At 38.6% G+C, this 17,936-nt stretch overlaps 1 long non-coding RNA gene across 1 annotated transcript in view; it reads left to right on the top strand.

Annotated features, from left to right (window-relative positions):
• LOC118016984 overlaps window positions 1-17,610 on the top strand; it is a 158,406-nt gene extending 140,796 nt beyond the window's left edge. The window contains exon 3 of the long non-coding RNA XR_004681002.1: window positions 17,556-17,610. This is a non-coding gene — a long non-coding RNA (uncharacterized LOC118016984). The remainder of the gene's footprint in view (window positions 1-17,555) is intronic.
• Window positions 17,611-17,936: the final 326 nt, after the last annotated feature.

The following is a 17,936-nucleotide window of genomic DNA, read 5'->3' as shown; positions in this document are numbered from 1 at the left end:
TAAGAATAAGAATAAGAATAAGAATAAGAATAAGAATAAGAATAAGAGGGCACCTGGGTGGCTCAGTTGTTAAGCGGCTGCCTTTGGCTCAGGTCATGATCCTGGGGTCCTGGGTTCGAGCCTCGCATCGGCATCAGGCTCCCTGCTCCGCGGGAAGTCTGCTTCTCCCTCTCCCACTCCCCCTGCTTGTGTTCCCTCTCTCGCTGTGTCTCTGTCAAATAAATAAATAAAATCTTTAAAAAAAAAAGAATAAGAATAAAAGAATAAGAATAAAAATAAGAATAAGGAGAAGGAGTAGGGGGAGGAGAAGGAGGAGAAGAAGAAAAACATTGCAAGGAAGCATGTGGAATAATAGGTGAGCTCTGTCTCTGTCAGAATATGAGATCATTATACTATGTCTCACGAGGCATTACGCATTAACAGCTACAACAAAAAAAGACATGTGAATCAATGGCCCTGTGAGTTGATGTGTGAGAAGAAAGAGAACAATCATTTAATTATATAATATGCGCATTTCATCATCTAAGTTGAACTAATAGATTATTGAAGACACTTAATCTAGAAAAATCTTATCCAATTCTTAGAAACCTGTCAAGAACCAGCAAGCACCTCATCATACTAACTTATCCTAGCTTGAGATTGTTTTGGTATTTGGCCTAATTGTGTTACAAACTACATTTTTATAAATCCTGTTCTTGTTTTTTCCATTCCAACTATTTTGCTACACTATATTATTGTTCTTACTGCCTAAGCATCATGTACATATTTGTTAAATTCTTATTGTGAGTCGGTCCAAACTGGCCTGTTCCTTAATCATAATGCTACAGAATTTAGATTTTACTTGAAGTTTAAATGCCGTCTCTTCCCTATCTTCCTTCCTTTTCTTACGCCTGTTGGCATTGCCTTTATATCCCTCTTGTGCTTCTCATTAGCAGCCCACTGTGCTGCATCATCTTCTCACAGTGGCAACAAGCAAGAGAGCTTCAGTTTAGTAGCTCCCCATGACCACCAGCCAGTTGGTCCTCCCCATTGCCGAAGTCACAGCTTCCATCACTGTTGTCCGCGTCACCTGGTAATGGTGGATGGTGTTTCACGTGTTTCCCTGTGCTCTGAGAAGAATATTTGCCAAGAGTTGGCCAGACATGATAGTGGACGGAATCAAGCTAGTCTTCCATCTGCTGCCTGCATTTGCTGTCTGTGTATACCCTGCATATTACCTGAGCAGAAAAAGAGACTTGCTTCTGCAGACAGCAGTTCTACCAGGTGGAGCCAGAAGCAAGCCCTTTCTGGCCAAGTTATGCTTAGCCTTTCTCTGTTGGAAGTTACTCTTTGCCAGCCAGGCAATAAGTCAGAACTAAAAGCTGCAGGAGACAGACAAAGCGATGCAGAATTAATGAACTTCTTTGTGCCAAAGTACAAAAATAATATTTGGGCAGTAAACATTTTCGTTTTAAGGTCAAAGTTATTTCACCTTGGGACCATTATTAGATTAACAAGTGATTTATCAGGCACAGACAGGACTGCTTTCAGTGGTCCTAAAGGAAAGTGATTGTGCTCACTAAGCCAAAGTGTATACTTCTCCTTTATTATCTGTTGGGTCAAGATTTCACCTTATCATAACATACCTAAATCTGGATTTTCATTGCAGAATATCATTAGTGCATGGTCTGAGTAAGCAATATGCATTTTTAAAATTGTCTGAACACCTCTTTACATGCCAACTCTGGCGATAATTACCAAATGTCTATATCTAGAAAAACAGGCAATTCAGAAATATCAATTTGTGCTATTATTTATGATACACATGTGCTAGTTTTCCCTAAATATAGACATTTGGTAATTATCACTGGGACTATTTGTTACAATTCCAAAGTAGATACCAATGAAATAGAAATAATTTATTTGGTAAAAATGTAAATGCTGAAAAATTCTCATTATCTTTTTGTAGAGTACAGTTCTTAGTTTCCTATTCATATTTCATGTAATAATTTTGGATTAGCCATCTGGTTTGTTGAGGGTTGAAAATCTGTTTAACACCAACGCAGAATTTTTGTTAAAAAATAAAACAAGTCACACAGAAATCACAAATGTTTTTCAGGTATTTCACAATGCTAATAATGAATAACTTTTAGGAGATGGTATGTAAATTTGCACTTTTATCTTTAGCACCTTTCTTTTTCTTCATTTTTTTTTTTTCGTTTGTGCAATTTAGATTCACCTGCAGCATGCTTTTGAAACCTATTTTTCAGGGATATGTCAATCTAAATGGTTGAAATATAGCAATTCTTACAAAAAATTTATGTTGGCCCACCCACGTTATTCTAGCACCACTCCTTCCCTTGTCCAAATGGTTAGCTCAGTGGATTAGATATAGCAGTTTCTCAATGATTCCAAGTCTATATCCCTGAGACTGAATTATCTCCTCTCTGCCCCATGTCTGCAAAGAGACTCCAACCTTCTGTTACTTATCCTGGGTAGATGTGGTTGGTCCACACTGGGAGACTGGGAAGCAGAATATGGATTGATTAGTACAGTTCCATTGCTTCATGTGTATAGAAACCCTGAAGTGTATACTGCATAAAAAGTGGGTTTATAGTGTTATTTCTTCTATGTCTTGGTATACACTGTTCTTGTCAGTGAGTTTCCTTCCAACTATACCAGGAAACAGGCTGCTACCTGTAGATGTGGGTGTCTGTAATTCCATCCCAAGTCATTGACACCCACACAGCAAAAATGTATTCTGATGTATCTTGCTGAATTATTTTTATAGTCATGTATTATACCTGAGGTGTTAGAACATCTGGATAAAGTGTTTCACCCATCCAAGTATTAAGCAGGGTGGATGCGGGTTGACAGCATATCTCTGGCATTGGACTCTGGAGGCTAAACTTTGGCTCCCACAGCTTATCTGAGTGTGCTGTTAGAAAATATTCAGGGCCTTTCAATGGAAAGATGTAGAATTCTGTTAAGTACTCCTTCACACACCTCCTGTAAAGAAATGCAGTTTTGAAGAGAAATGCTTAATGGAATTTGAGGAAGATTTTCTGTTTCTATCAGGACTGGGCCCAAAGCTAAGTAAGACAACCACAAGAAGCATGCTTCTAGATGCCCAGAGAAACAACTGGGAGGAAGCAGGTTGGCTTTTCATTAGGTTTTGAAATGACTCCTGATTTTGTTTTGTTAGGGAGAAGAATGTTCAGCTTTGCTACATGATCTCATATGTAATCATCTAACTTCTGATAAGGAGGAGGCCAGGGAAGTACTTCTTCCCTTTACAGAAGTCCTCTAAGGTGTAAGGGTGGAGGTTTTGAGAAAATGTGTATCTAGCTATGCACTACACTGAACAAGAGATTCAGAATACAGACCTAGGTACCTCTCAGTCTTCTCAGTTCTTTTCTTTATTTTCTCCCTAAACTTTTTAATCTGGAAAGGAATGAAAAATGATCCATATATTACTTACAGACCAGCACTTACGGTGCTCTCAGTAACAATTCATTTTTGTTGTTGTTGTTGTTGATGTTAATTTGGCTAAGGTGGAAAATGAAGGCTATCATGAGTTAAAAGGCTAATAAATGGATATATGTGCAGACTGAGCCTTCCTACCCAAAGCTATGCACAGGTAGTGAGGTGTTGCAGACAACACTGACTGTTTGATGACAACACTGAGCAATTAGTGCTAAATTAGTCTCTTGCTGCAAGTAAAGACACATTGAGTGCTATAAGCATATCAAAGGCTCACAGACCAGTGTAGCAGAAAAATACCATAAATAGCCTTGGTCAAATCAGGGAGGAATATTCTAATCAAAAACCTATCCAAACCTATAGAATGTTTATACTCTAATCCCTTTCACTAGAAAAAAATGATTCTTGTCTCCGTTGCTTTCACTGGGGATAATTCCTATCACAAACTGATGAGAGATATGAAGATAAAAGTAGTTAAGAATAATATGATTGAGGCTTATAAAATCTTAGGTGGTGCTTAATGATATTTGGAAATGGATCTGAAATGGATTCTGCCCCTCATTCTTGTCAGTTTTTTGCAAAGGATTTGGTGTGAGTAACCTAAGTTTCTGTATCTGCTTCTAGAAGATGATGGCATGTTCTCTTACCTAAGTGATGGGAAGAACTACAGTAGAAAGGGATGGAAATGGCTGGGTGGGGGCAGCAGGAGTCTTCTCAGACAAGATAATTGCAGTTTGGAGCAATGCAATGTAAGTTTTTTGGGCCCAATAATTTCTGAATATTAATTTCAAGGCTGAATTAAAAGATCTCAGCTTAAAGGAAGTGATTCAGTGATTCTGTCTTCTGGATGTTTTCTTGCTTCTTATGTCTATTTTTTGCTATTCTTAAAAACATACACACAGTGTTTTCTATACAGTGAAAACAGTTCTGTACATACTCTGTGCATATTGAGGCACAAGACAACTAAGAGCATTGTTTTCACATTTAAAGTTTAGGTCACTCTGTTACCACGTCTAGGATGTTTAGTTTTGGGTAACTCTTTTTTTTGTTGTTGTTATGTTAATCACCATACCTTACATTATTAGTTTTTGATGTAGTGTTCCATGATTCATTGTTTTCGTATAACACCCAGTGCTCCATGCAATACGTGCCCTCCTTAATACCCATCACCAGGCTAACCCATCCTGAGTCCGGGGTGTGTCATTTTGTGGTCTGTAATGTCTACATTCAGCTGGTTCTCCAGGGGCAGAAGGCCCTCAGCAAAGTAGGTCTCCCTACAGGTTCTGCCAGGTTAAGTACAGGCAGTAGCTCTTGAGACTCCAGCAAGAGAAAATGCTTAGGAGTATCTGTATGCCAAAATATATTTTTAAAACTCATTCTATTTATAATCTGTAATCCTTCATCTCTGGGCTGTTAGACACTGTCCTTTTCTGAAGGCTGTCCTTTTGAGTGCTGATGTTAGAACCAAAGTCTCAAAGCATCACAGAAGTCACTCTTTTCCTAACTGCCAGCTTGAGGGTTAGTTTTAGTAGCATGCCAATCGCCAGCCTGCCCTAGCTGCTGCAGGCTATGGCTAATTCCAAACACTAAGGAAGGTGGGGAATCCCATTTGCTGGGATTGTATTATAAGGCCACAGTTGTCTACCTTTACATGCTCCTGTGCTTAGCATTGTGTTGACAATAAGAAGAATCATCACGCATTTTTCATAAGATACGTAAAGCTCTTTAAAATGGTCTTTTTAAGCATCCCTGTGAAGCATTCCTTGCAAATACCTTCCTCTGGTTTCCCCAACTGAAGACACTGATCTTCACCAACTCAAAACATGAAACAAGTTCCCAGAAGTCACACTTTTTAACTCTGGGATGAGGGTTCACTCACTTAGGAAAACTAGATGAGAACATCATTGTATCTAATATTATAGATGATATTATATATCATCTATATATATACACATATATATATATCATCTATATATATATACATATGTATAATATAATATATCATCTATATATACATATGTATAATATAATGTATAATATAATATAATTTATATTATATATTATATATAGTATATAATATTATAATAACTTTTATGATTCTGGCAGATTCTTTTCTAAAAAGAAATACTGTCTTTTTTTCTCTAAATCTGTTTGAGTGTTCAAACTAAAATCTAAACAGATTCCTGAAGCAAAAGCAAAGCCTAACCTAAATTTGAATAATACTGATGTATTGTTTTAATCAGATATAAGTACTCTTTAACTTTATCCTGCTCCTCTCCATTTTGGAGATAAAGTTCTACCCATTTATGATCAAAATGGCCAATTCTTGGAGCTGCCCAGGCAAGTCATAATATGACATAAAGACTCCTCTGAGGAGTGTCTGTGTTCAGACCAAATTATCCGAATGTTCTTTATCCTCCCATATGTCTTTAAATTGAGTGCCGTTAATGCCTAGAATTGGGAACCTCAAGAGGCAGCCCATACTACATAGGGATTCTGCTCCCAAGGTACTGCATGATTATGTTGTGAGATATTTGCAGAGAAGTTTATTTTGGGCTGGGTGAAATTAGCATCTTTGTTTACAAGAATACCATCTCACTGATCAAGTTTAAGTACATGCCTAATAACCAGCATTTCTTAGGCTTTTATGTTGCCCTTAATGAGACTCTTCAAAGTTAATTAGGGGAACAAATGGTACTTTTTGTTCTTTTAAGTCCCCTTTAACAGCTTTCTCACACTTAAAATGTTCCCACATTTATAGGTAGCTTGGCTTCTGCTTTAAACCTACTGGTTAACTGCTCATTGGTTAACTCCTCCTCCATTCACAGAGTGCAATCCACTCTATTTTCTTGGGTGCCTTTGATCATTTTTTTTTTCTTTTTCCAGTTTTCAACTGTTAATATGGTTTATTTTTAGATATAAAATAATTCATTAATTTTTTGTTGTTGTTGTTCCTGTTTGGGAAAAGCATTTTGCTCAAGGCTTAGAAACTGGCAAACTAAATTTGTGGAACACTGGCACATGCAGGGAGATGAGGATAGCTTTTGCCTTGTAAAATTGCACAGAAAAATTGGAGTTTTCCATACCCTAACCCCTGAGTGTGGAGTGGTGGTGGTGGTGGTGGGTGGGATATAACACTCTTCATTTGAATTAAAGTAAAAATGATTGACCTCATTTGAGTATTTTTCTTTATAAAGATATTTTTCTTTATTTCTGTTTTTACTAAAGGGCTCATTGCATACAGAAAGCTGGCAGTTAATGTAATAATCCGATACCAAGGATGTAAGATTTTTCAGCCATGATGTCTGTCTGCTTTGTGCTACTAATGGTAACATAAGACTATTAGAAGTGAGCCCAGTAAATGAGAAATAGTCTCTGCATTAGAGCAGGAGTCTGTCACTCTTCTGGCAACCCTGCAGAGAGCTACACATCAAAGCCACCACACTGTGCTAATAGTGTCACTTATCCCACAGCCTTTACACTGTCCCATATGCAGTTACTATGCAGGGGGTGCGCGCATGAGGGGGAGAGGGGAGTTGACAACGCGCTAGAAGAAACCGTAGGAGATAAACTGAATGTGATTTATCACCTCTGATCCTTGCAATGAAAAACATTTAGGAAGAGCAAATAATTGAGGTCTTTCCGAAGTATGTTTTTATTGAAAACAAAACAAAAAAACAAAAAACAAACCCCAAACCTTGAATTCATTAGCAACCTAAAAATGGAGGAATAAAAATATTTTCAAAAAGTCATGAGAAAATTCTCGATATGTTTATGTAATTGGAAGAAATTGGTCTTTAAAACAATCTCCTTAAAATTACATGCCTAAAAAAATATATACGCCTGAAAGAATGTGAAAAAAAAAAAAAATGCGTTCATTATTGTTTTTGTATATGGCAATCCCAATCACAGGTATCTACATAACTCAAGTCTTGAGGATCACAAGGCTGATCCTAGAGTGTGCCAGGCTACCATTACATAATCTATTGAAACAAAAATATTTCTATGAAACTGAAAGCAGCCAGTGATAATGTATCTGTATTCTACTTATCGTTGTCTTCCTTCCTGGGCTGATTCTGTTTCCGTTGTGTTTGGTTTTTTTGGCTGTTGCTGAGTAGTCACTGAGGGAGGGGTACCAGATTGACAGGCTGGGAGGGTGAGAAGCACGCGGCAGCCCCAGGGGAGTCTGGGAAGCCCCTCCCGGCCCCGCCACCACCGGCAGGTGGAGCTGTGCCTCCCGGGCCCAGGCCGGTGAGGTGACCTCCGCAGAGCCTGGCCGGTCTCCGCAGAGCCTGGCCGGTCCCCGCAGAGCCTGGCCGGTCCCCGCAGAGCCTGGCCGGTCCCCGCAGAGCCTGGCCGGTCCCCGCCCCGGGATTTCTACCAGGCCTCGGCCGAAGATGCCAGCTTCATTTCTAGGTCAGTCCACTCCGTTGTTCTCTTAGGATTGAGCTAGCTCTAAATGCTCCTCCTAGAGTCCTTTAAACGATCCGAACGGGTTGGGAGAAACGGGAGGGAGAAATGGCTGAGTTGAAGTTTGCCTGTATATTTCAAGCACGTACTGAGTTGGTGTAAAAAATTTTCCAGCAATGTTGGTGTGCTCTAGGTCTAGGAGAGTATAAAATGAGCATTTCAAAACAAACAAACAAACAAGCAAGCAAGCAAACATTTCATGGAAGATAAAGCCAATAAACAGAAGGATTAAAAATAAACACCCCGTTCTTCAAATTACCCCAAGGCCTCTTTTGCACATTTTGGCAGTTCTACTTCTTATTTGGAGGTCAAAACTGACAATTCCAGTTTATTGGGCTACAGCTTTTAAGCAACCAAGAAAGAAATCATAGCAGGGATGCCCTGAAGTTTCCACATTTTAATCTAGAGGAGTCTCTGAGTCCATCTTCTGATCCTCATTTAATCTCATAATTGTAACATATAGAGTGATTTGATTTACAGGCCATTTTGGGTCTTCGACAACATGAAGGTAAGACGAGTGACAATCTGTCAACAAGGACCAGGACAGAGAAATTTTAAAAAGCAGAAAAAGGAAAAAGTGCAAAATTTTGGGGGTCTTTCAGATAGGCCAGGAATCTTGTGATCTGACACTATGCTTCCGCATGAGGATAATATCACAGAAATGAAATGCATTTTGCCAACTCTAAAGAGCTGTTCCCCTTCTCGTAGTCTCATCTCAGTTAACAGAGTCACAAACTACTGAACCTGGAAACCTGAGTCTCCTGAGTCCTTCCTTTACCCTTCCCCCTCCTTCCTTACCCCATTAGCTACATCCTACTGATTCTCCCTCTTAAGTAGCTCTTCATTTTGGGTCCCTGACCTAAAATCCACAGCTTTATTTTTGGGATTATTACACATTTGAGACCTTATTCTTCATTCTTCATGTTTCGTATCCAGTCCCATAGATTAGGTGTAACAGAATGTTCACGTATAGGCTGTCAATGCTTGATAACAGGGGCTTGTGTGTCATTGTTTTCTGGGTGCAACTGCCTATCACTTCGTCTCCCCAGTTTTAATCTGTCCACACTGCCAGATGTCCTCTCTGAAATCACAAGGCTGATCCTAGAGTGTGCCAGGCTACCATTACATAATCTCCAGTGCCTTCTGGGAGAATGACATTCATCATGATGCCTCCCCAGTCTTTCCCCTCCACAAACCCTGCCACCCTCATCTCTTCTCATCTCCCACGTGCCCCCTACGCTTCAGCCACAAGGAACTTCTCACCATTCTCTGAATATGCCACTCTTTCAGACTTTGTATTTTCCCATATGCTGTTTCTTTTCCTGGAGTGCCCTTCCCTCCTTTCTCTGCACAGCAAACTCCCACTCATGCTGTAAGACCCAGCTCAAATGCCATCTCTTCTCTGAAAACTTCCCCACTTCTGCAAAGAAGAACTGCCATTCAGAGATCCACTAGCTTTTTTGGACATCTCTTTTAAGATAATTGTAGATAGTGCCACCCACTGTGGGCTAGAAGGGCCCTGTCTTAAAGGTCTTTGACCATCCTACAGCTTGGGGGAGGTCCATGTGGTCAAAAGGATGTTACCCAAAGCCCTAACCTCCCCTTTTCTGAATTATGCTATGGCTACCTGGTACCATAAAACTTCCTGCCCAGATGGCCCCAGGACCATCCAGAAACTTGCCGAGGTTCCTTTCCCCGGGTCTTTACATCTGAGAGTATTCCATGCAGTTAGTGTGAGCACCACTAAGTTTGAGGGTTGGGTGGAATGTGGTTGGAACTTGGACTTGTTGCCTATGATGTCCACACACATGTGCCCAAGGCCCCTTATGGTAAAAGACAAAGCTGAGGGTAGGGTGGTGAGAGAAGGTAGGAAAGTTACAGGCCTGGGGCTGAAGGGCAGCCTCTTCGATGACATTGATTTCCAACCTGGAACTCTGAGGAATTCAGGAATTCTAAATTTGAACCTGGTAGTCCATGTTGTTAAGAAGGCATATTTGTCAAGGTAGAATAAAAAAACAAAACAAAACAAAAACTATTGTATTTAACTGTTTATAGCTTAATTTATAGTTTAAAAAAATATTTAGACATCGGGTATGTGAACCTCCATTTGTATGCTTGCTCAGGTCCAGCAAATGTTAGGAATGGGCCTGCTTATAGCATAGTTATTTCTTGACATCCTTCTCTCCTTAACTAGGCTATGAGTTCGCAGAGGGCTAAGACTCTTTTTTTTTTTTTTAATCTTTTTACTTCAATGGTTCAATATTTTGCTTGAAAATATATTTATTGATATAAAAAATTCAAGTATTCAAAATACTTGATTTAGAGAAGCAGGAACATGTATAACACAGTTTAAAGAACAGTATATAAATTGGTTAAAGAAAATAGATCAGACTTTCTCTGGTTGAGAAACAGACTCATGAACCTTGGGTAATCATCAGTCCCTAGTACGATTAAAAGAGAGCAGCGTAGTAGGGATAGAGACATCGTAGGCTTCTGAACTTCTTCCTCCCACAGACACTGAATGTACAGACACCCATGGAGCAGTTCCCTCTGAGAGAAATTCAGAAACTAGCTGAGTGAGTCCTACACATTGGTCAAATGAGAAAATACACATATTGAAACAGGTAGGAAAGGCTTAGAGACACTCTTGCCATATACTCCATCCCTGACACAGTAGTTGGGAGAGAACCCCCAATTCCCAGCTTCTTTCTGAGCAGGAAAGATTTTGGACTGCACTTCTAGTGCCCCACTTTTAAGCTCCCACTGCAGGGATGGGCCCCACAACACCAATTTCTTAAAGTACACGGGGCTTGCCTTCGCAAGATCCAAAGGAGTGTAGTAGGCAAAGAAGCAGGTCTTAATAGGTGTGCAAGCTCTCCCTGTGACTATCCTCCCAGGGCTCAGGGCAGAGGGGAGCAGGCAGCAAGACCTGTCCCCTTGTCTTTCCCTGGGAGAGGTTTTATAGTGTATAAACTGCTGCCTGAGGGTCCAGCTTCTAATCTAGGGGCTGTCTGTGATTCTCCCAGAGAGCAGGGAAGCCACTGGACATTTTCCCTACCTCCTCTCTCTTTTATGAACTTGTCAAAACATCTCGTGTCCTTTTATAACTGGCCCCCAAGGGATGGGTCGCTTAATCACGTAGCTTTGATAGTCAGTGGGGCTTGCGTTCATGAGTCCCACAGGTCTATAGCAAAACAAACAAACAAACAAAAAAAAAACAAACAATTTTTATACAGGAACAGAAGCACCCCTTTCCCCCACCTCCCCTGCAGCTATATACCTGGACTCAATGCAGAGGAAGCAGGTGAAAATGCCCATCTCCCAGTTTTTCCCTGGAAAAGTCTTCAGTACATACTTTCTCAGCTGCTATCTGAGGGTTCAGCTTCTAATCAGTCTGCATCTGCATACTGAGATCCTTTCCTTTGGGACACTGATGGGTCTTGGTACACCCTCAACAGTATACTTATCAGCTTAAAATAGATTGTTAATAATGATAAGATAGTTATATAAGTTTCATGGTAACCTCAAAGCAAAAACCTGAAGTAGATACACAAAAGATAAAAAGAACAAATCTAAGCATACCATTAAAGAAAATTATCAAACCACAAAGTAAAAAAGCAAGAGAGGAAGAAAGGAACAAAAGAACTACAAAACAGCTGAAAAACCAATAACAAAACAGCAATAGTAAGTGTGTACCCATCAGTAATCACTTTAAATGTAAATGAACTGGGGTGCCTGGATGGCTCCAGTTGGTTAAGCTGGACTCTTGGTTTCAGCTCAGGTCATGATCTCATGGGTTGTGCAGTTGATCCCGGCGTCGGACTGGCTGTGCTCAGGAGGGAGTCTGCTTGAAGATTCTCTCCCTCTGCCCACCCCCCACTTGGCAGTCATGCATGTGCTCTCTCTAAAATAACTAAACCTTAAAAAAAAAAAAGAAATGTAAATGAACTAAATTCTCCAATCAAAAGACATAGAATGGCTAAATGGATTTAAAAAAAGACCCAATCATATGCCTACAAGAAACACTTTGGTTTTAAAGACACACATAAAATGAAAGTGAAGTAATGGAAAAAGATATTCCATGCAAATGAAAACCAAAAGAAAGCAGGGTAGCTATTCTTCTATCAGGTAAAAAAAAAGCCTTTAAACCAATGACTGTAACAAGAGACAAACAACTTCATTATATAATGATAAAGTGGTCAGTTCATCAAGAAGATAAAATATTTGTAAATATTTATGCATTCAACTTTGGAGCACCTAAATATATAAAGCAAATGTTAACAGATCTGGAAGTGAGAAATAGACTAGAAAGACAATAGAAAAGATCAAACCAAAATGAAACTAAGATGAAACTAAAAGCTAATTTTTGAAAAGACAAAACTGACAAACCTCTAGCTAGATTTACCAAGAAAAAAGAAGGCTCAAATAAATAAAATCAGAGAAAGACTCAAATAAATAAAATCAGAAACAAGGAGCGCCTGGGTGGCTCAGTTGGTTAAGCGACTGCCTTCGGCTCAGGTCATGATCCTGGAGCCCCGGGATCGAGTCCCGCATCGGGCTCCCTGCTCGGCAGGGAGTCTGCTTCTCCCTCTGACCCTCCTCCCTCTCATGCTCTCTGTCTCTCATTCTCTCTGTCTCAAATAAATAAATAAAATCTTAAAAAAAAAAAAATCAGAAACAAAAGAGGAGTTATTACTGCTGATACCACAGAAATACAAAAGATTCTAAGAAACTACTACAAATAATTATATGCTAACACAATTGGACAACCTGAAAGGAATGGATAAATTTCTAGAACCCTAAAACTACCAAGACTGAACCATGAAGAAATAGAAAATCTGTACTGACCAATTACTAGTCTGTAATTCCCTCTGAGAGGAATAGAATCAGTAATAGAATAGGAAATAGAATCAATAATCAAAAACCTCCCAACAATGGGGCGCCTGGGTGGCTCAGTCGTTATGCGTCTGCCTTTGGCTCAGGTCATGATCCCAGGGTCCTGGGATCAAGTCCCGCATCGGGCTCCCTGCTCAGCGGAGAGCCTGCTTCTCCCTCTCCAACTCCCCCTGCTTGTGTTCCCTCTCACTGTGTCTCTCTCTGTCAAGTAAATAAATAAAATCTTAAACAAACAAACAAAAAAACCCAAAAACCTCCCAGCAAACAAAAATCCAGGACTATATGGCTTCACAAGTAAATTCTACTGAACATTCAAAGGAGAATTAATACCCATCCTTCACAAACTTTTCCAAAAAATAACAGATGAAACTTCCAAACTCATTTTATGAGGTCAGAATTTACTTAAGACCAAAACCAGGCACTAAAAGAAAAAAAAATGATAGGGCAGTATCCCTGATAGGTAGGACATTGATGCAAAAATCCTCAGCAAAATACTAGCAAACTAAAACTTTTAAATACATTAAAAGGATCATACACCATGGCCAAGTGGGATTTATTCTCAGGATGCAAGAATAGTACAGTGTATGTAAATCAATCAGTGCGATACACCATGTTAACAAAATGAAGAATAAAAATCATGGTTATCTTAATAGATGCAGGAAAAGCATTTGACAAAATTCAACATCTTCTTGTAATTAAAAACTCCCAATAAACTGGGTACAGAAGGACTGTACCTCAACATAATAAGGGCCATATATGACAGGTCCATAACACACATAACACTCAATCGTGAAAAGCTGAAAGTTTTTCCTCTAAGAACAGGAATAAGATAAGGATGCCTAATCTTGCCTTTTTCATTCAACATAGCACTGGAGACAGAGCAATTAGGCAATAAGTAAAACAAAAGGCAAAAACATCTGAAAGAATGAGGTAAAATTGTTTTCTGATGAGATGATATTACATGTAGAAAACCCTAAAGACTCCATCAAAATGCCGTTGGAACTAAAAAATGAATTCAGTAAAGTTTTAGGATACAAAATCAATATATAAAAATCAATTGCTTTTCTATACACCAAAAACAAATGGTCAGAAAGGGAAATTAAGAAAACAATCCCATTAACCTAGCATCGAAATGAATAAAACACTTAGGAATAAATTTTACCAAGCAGGTGAAAGACCTGTACATTAGAAACTATAAGACATTGATGAAAGAAATTGATGAAGTCACAGATAAATGGAAAGATATTCTGTGTTAATAGGTTGGAAAACTTAATATTGTAAAAATGTCCATACTACCCAAAGCAATCTACAGATTCAGTGCACTCCCTATCAAAATTTCAATGGTGTATTTCAAAGAAATAGAACAAACAATACAACAATGTATGGAATTACAAAAGACTCCAAACAACTAAAGTGATTTTGAGAAAAAAGAACAAAGTTGGAGGCATTGCACTTCCTGATATTAAACTATATTACAGAGCTCTACTAATCAAAACACTATGGTTTTCATTGGTATAAAAACAGATCACAGTTCAATGGAACAGAACAAAAAGCCCAGAAATAAACCCATACACATTTAGTCAATTAATTTCTTAAAGATTTATTTGTTAGAGAGAGTGCACACATGAGCAGGGGGAGGGGCAGAGGGAGAGGGAGAAAATCTCAAGTAGACTCCCCACTGAGTGCAGAGCCCGATATGGGGGTTCCATCTCAGAACCCTGAGATCATGACCTGAGTTGAAACCAAGAGTCAGACGCCTAACTGACTGAGCCACCCAGGTGCCTCTTTAGTCAATTAATTTATGGCATAGGAGCCATGAATATACCATGGGGAAAGGATAGTCTCCTCAATAAACAGTGTTGGGGAAACTGAACAGCCAGATACAAATGAATTATACTGGACCCTCTGTCTTATACCATACAGAAAAATCAACTCAAAATGCATTAAAGACTAGAATATAAGACCTGAAACCATAAAACTCCTATAAAACAACATAAAACTCCTGTAAGAAAACAAACTCCTATAAGACTAGAATATAACACCTGAAACCATAAAACTTCTATAAGACAAAATGCTCCTTGACATTGGTCTTGGCTTTAAGTTTTGGAATTGATACCGATAGTAAAGGCAACAAAAACAAAAATAAATAAGTGGAACTACATCAAATCATAAAGCTTCTGCACAGCAAAGGAAATGATCAACAAAATGAAAAGGTGACCTATGGAATAGGAAAAATATTTGCAAACCATATATCCAATAAAGGGTTAATATTAGAAATATACAAGGGACTTATACAACTCAATAGCAGAAACACAAATACACAATTAAAAAGTGGACAAAGGACCTGAAGGGACATTTTTTTCCAGAGAAGGCATACAAATGGCCAACAGGTACATGAAAAAGGTGTTCTACATCACTATATGTTAGGGAAATGCAAGTCAAAATCACAATGAAATACCAACTTGCATTTGTTAGGATGTCTACTCTCAAAAGACAAGAGATTATAAATGCTGGTGAGGCGGAACTCCTGGGTGGCTCAGTTGGTTAAGTGGCTGCCTTCGGCTCAGGTCATGATCTCAGGGTCTGGGGATTGAGCTCCACATCGGGCTCCCTGCTCAGTGGGGAGCCTGCTTCTCCCTCTCCCTCTGCCTGCTGCTCCCCCTGCTTGTGCTCTCTCTGTTAAATAAATAAAATCTTAAAAAATAAATAAATAAATAAATGCGTGCTGGTGAGGCTATGGAGACAGGAAACCCTCATGTAACTGGTGGGAATGCAAACTGGTACAGCCATTGTGGATAACAGTATGGAGTTTCCTCAAGAAACTAAAAATAGAACTATCATATGATCCAGTAATCCCACATTTGGGAATATATCCAAAGGAAACAAAATCACTATCTCAAGGAGATATCTGTACCCCCATGTTCATTGCAGCATTATTTAAACAATAGCCAAGGTATAGAAACAACCTAAATGGGGCACCTGGGTGGCTCAGTTGGTTAAGTGTCTGCCTTCGGCTCAGGTCATGATCCCAGGATCCTGGGATGGAGCCCTGCGTTGGGCTTCCTGCTCACCAGGGAGCCTGCTTCTCCCTCTCCCACTCCCCCTGCTTGTGCACGCTCTCTCTCTTTGTCAAATAAATAAATTTAAAAATCTTAAAAACAAAACAAAAACAACCTGAATGTCCTTCATCAGATAAATGGATAAGGAAATTGTTGCATCTGTACATACTGTGGAATATTATTCAACCATAGGAAAGAGTCCCTAAGTCCTCACAGTCTAAGTCAGCTCTCAGGAATGAATCTGAAACCCATATTAACAGCAGTTTCATCCTTTCATTCATTTACTTATTCATTAATTTTCATCACTCTATATTAATAGAATTCAAACTAAAGAAATTACATTCCAGAAGTGGAATTTCAGATAACTTCCAGTGTGGGGTACAGGAGTCAGAATGCTGGAGGTATTCAAGGAGACTAGTTCAAGGTGTAGCAAATCTACCTGTGACATTTTGATATCCCAAGATATAAATGGTTTACCATTCTGCTCAAAGAGAAGGTGTGCCATGTACACTGGATGACATTCAGTCATCTTTAACCTTACATGTTCATACATAATTAATGAATTTTAGGTGCATGAAGTTGTAAAATATTTTTGTTTTAGGAAAGACATTATATTAATAGCAAATTATCAATATCAATAGCCACACTTAGGGATCAAAGCAATTGAAAATATGATCTTACACCTTTATGTCACAATTTGTAGCTCAGAGATGATACCAGAAGTGAAGTCTTTTAGGGGATTTTGTCATTAAATTTGAGAGAAAACACTTCTTTCTTACTAGACACCTAAAGGCTAGGAAAGAAATTATGTTTTATCAGGATGAGATTGAACGGAGAAATAAAATCTGATTTTTCATTTTGTTATACACTTTTCCTCAAATGTACTTATGAATATGCTTTCCTACTCCTGTAAGTTTAGAGCCAACATGATTCAGACTTTGATGATTAAAGATATCATGGTGCCCAAGATTATCACACAATATGAAATTATCCTTATCCAGTAGTACAGCTATACATGTAATGGAGAAAAGGTTGAGCTGACTAATTATTGACACCCAGAACATACCCTGGGAATTATGTGCTGATATTATTTGGATTTATCATTGTGTGTCCCTTTCTTAGAAAAATAGTATGCTTAGGCATCAAGGAAATTCACAATTATAGGTGCTAATTAATGATCAAATAATTGAGAAATGGGTACACGCACATACATATATGTATCTGTATATATTTATGTAAGCTCTTTACAGTGTCTACTTTGGTGTTCTTTATATAGTACACATTGCAAATTGTTTCCTGAAAGAGTAATGCTGTCCCATCCGCATGGGCCCATGCACCAAAAACCACATCTTGGTGATTGACAATATCCACAGTAAATTCATGCTAATTTATGCCTTTGACAAATTCTAGTCAAAGAGAATGGCTGTTAGACCTGGGTTCAAATTTTGGTTCTGTCATTTACTAATTTTTTGGTGTTGGGCAAGTTACTGAAATGCACTGAATCTCAAATGCTCTCATCTATAAAATGCAGTGAATAATACACACTTCATAGTGTTGTCCTGAGGATTAACTAAGATATAAGATAGTGTGTCTAAAACAACTGAAATGGTGTCTATTCTGGAGTAGGTGTTTAACTGTTAATCTCTCTCCCTTTTTGTTCTTTCACAGAGATGGCTGAAAATGCATCCTAAGGCATCATATCCTTTATTCCTGATAAGCTATTATAGGTTTACTGCAGTAGAGTATTGGGGGCAAAGGATATTTAAGAGCTAATTAATTGCATTTTTTATACTCTTACTTTTAAAATCATGCTTTGATTCTACACTGTCAGGGAACAACTATCCTATTCATAATTTTACAGTTATAATAAAGATTAATTTTTCTTTTTTTAAGGCTTATTGAGGCATAATTGACAAAACTGAAATATATTTGAAGTGTACTACATGCTGATTTGTTTTATATATATATAGGATTCCCACCATTGAATTAACATATCCATCACTTCACATATGTACCTTTTCTTTTTTGGTGAGAACACTTTTAAGTTCT

This window comes from Mirounga leonina, unplaced genomic scaffold, assembly GCF_011800145.1.
Source record: "Mirounga leonina isolate KUSES-001 unplaced genomic scaffold, KU_Mleo_1.0 Mir_168, whole genome shotgun sequence".
In the NCBI taxonomy this organism is placed as follows: domain Eukaryota; kingdom Metazoa; phylum Chordata; class Mammalia; order Carnivora; family Phocidae; genus Mirounga; species Mirounga leonina.
This window is presented reverse-complemented; position numbering and strand designations above follow the sequence as displayed.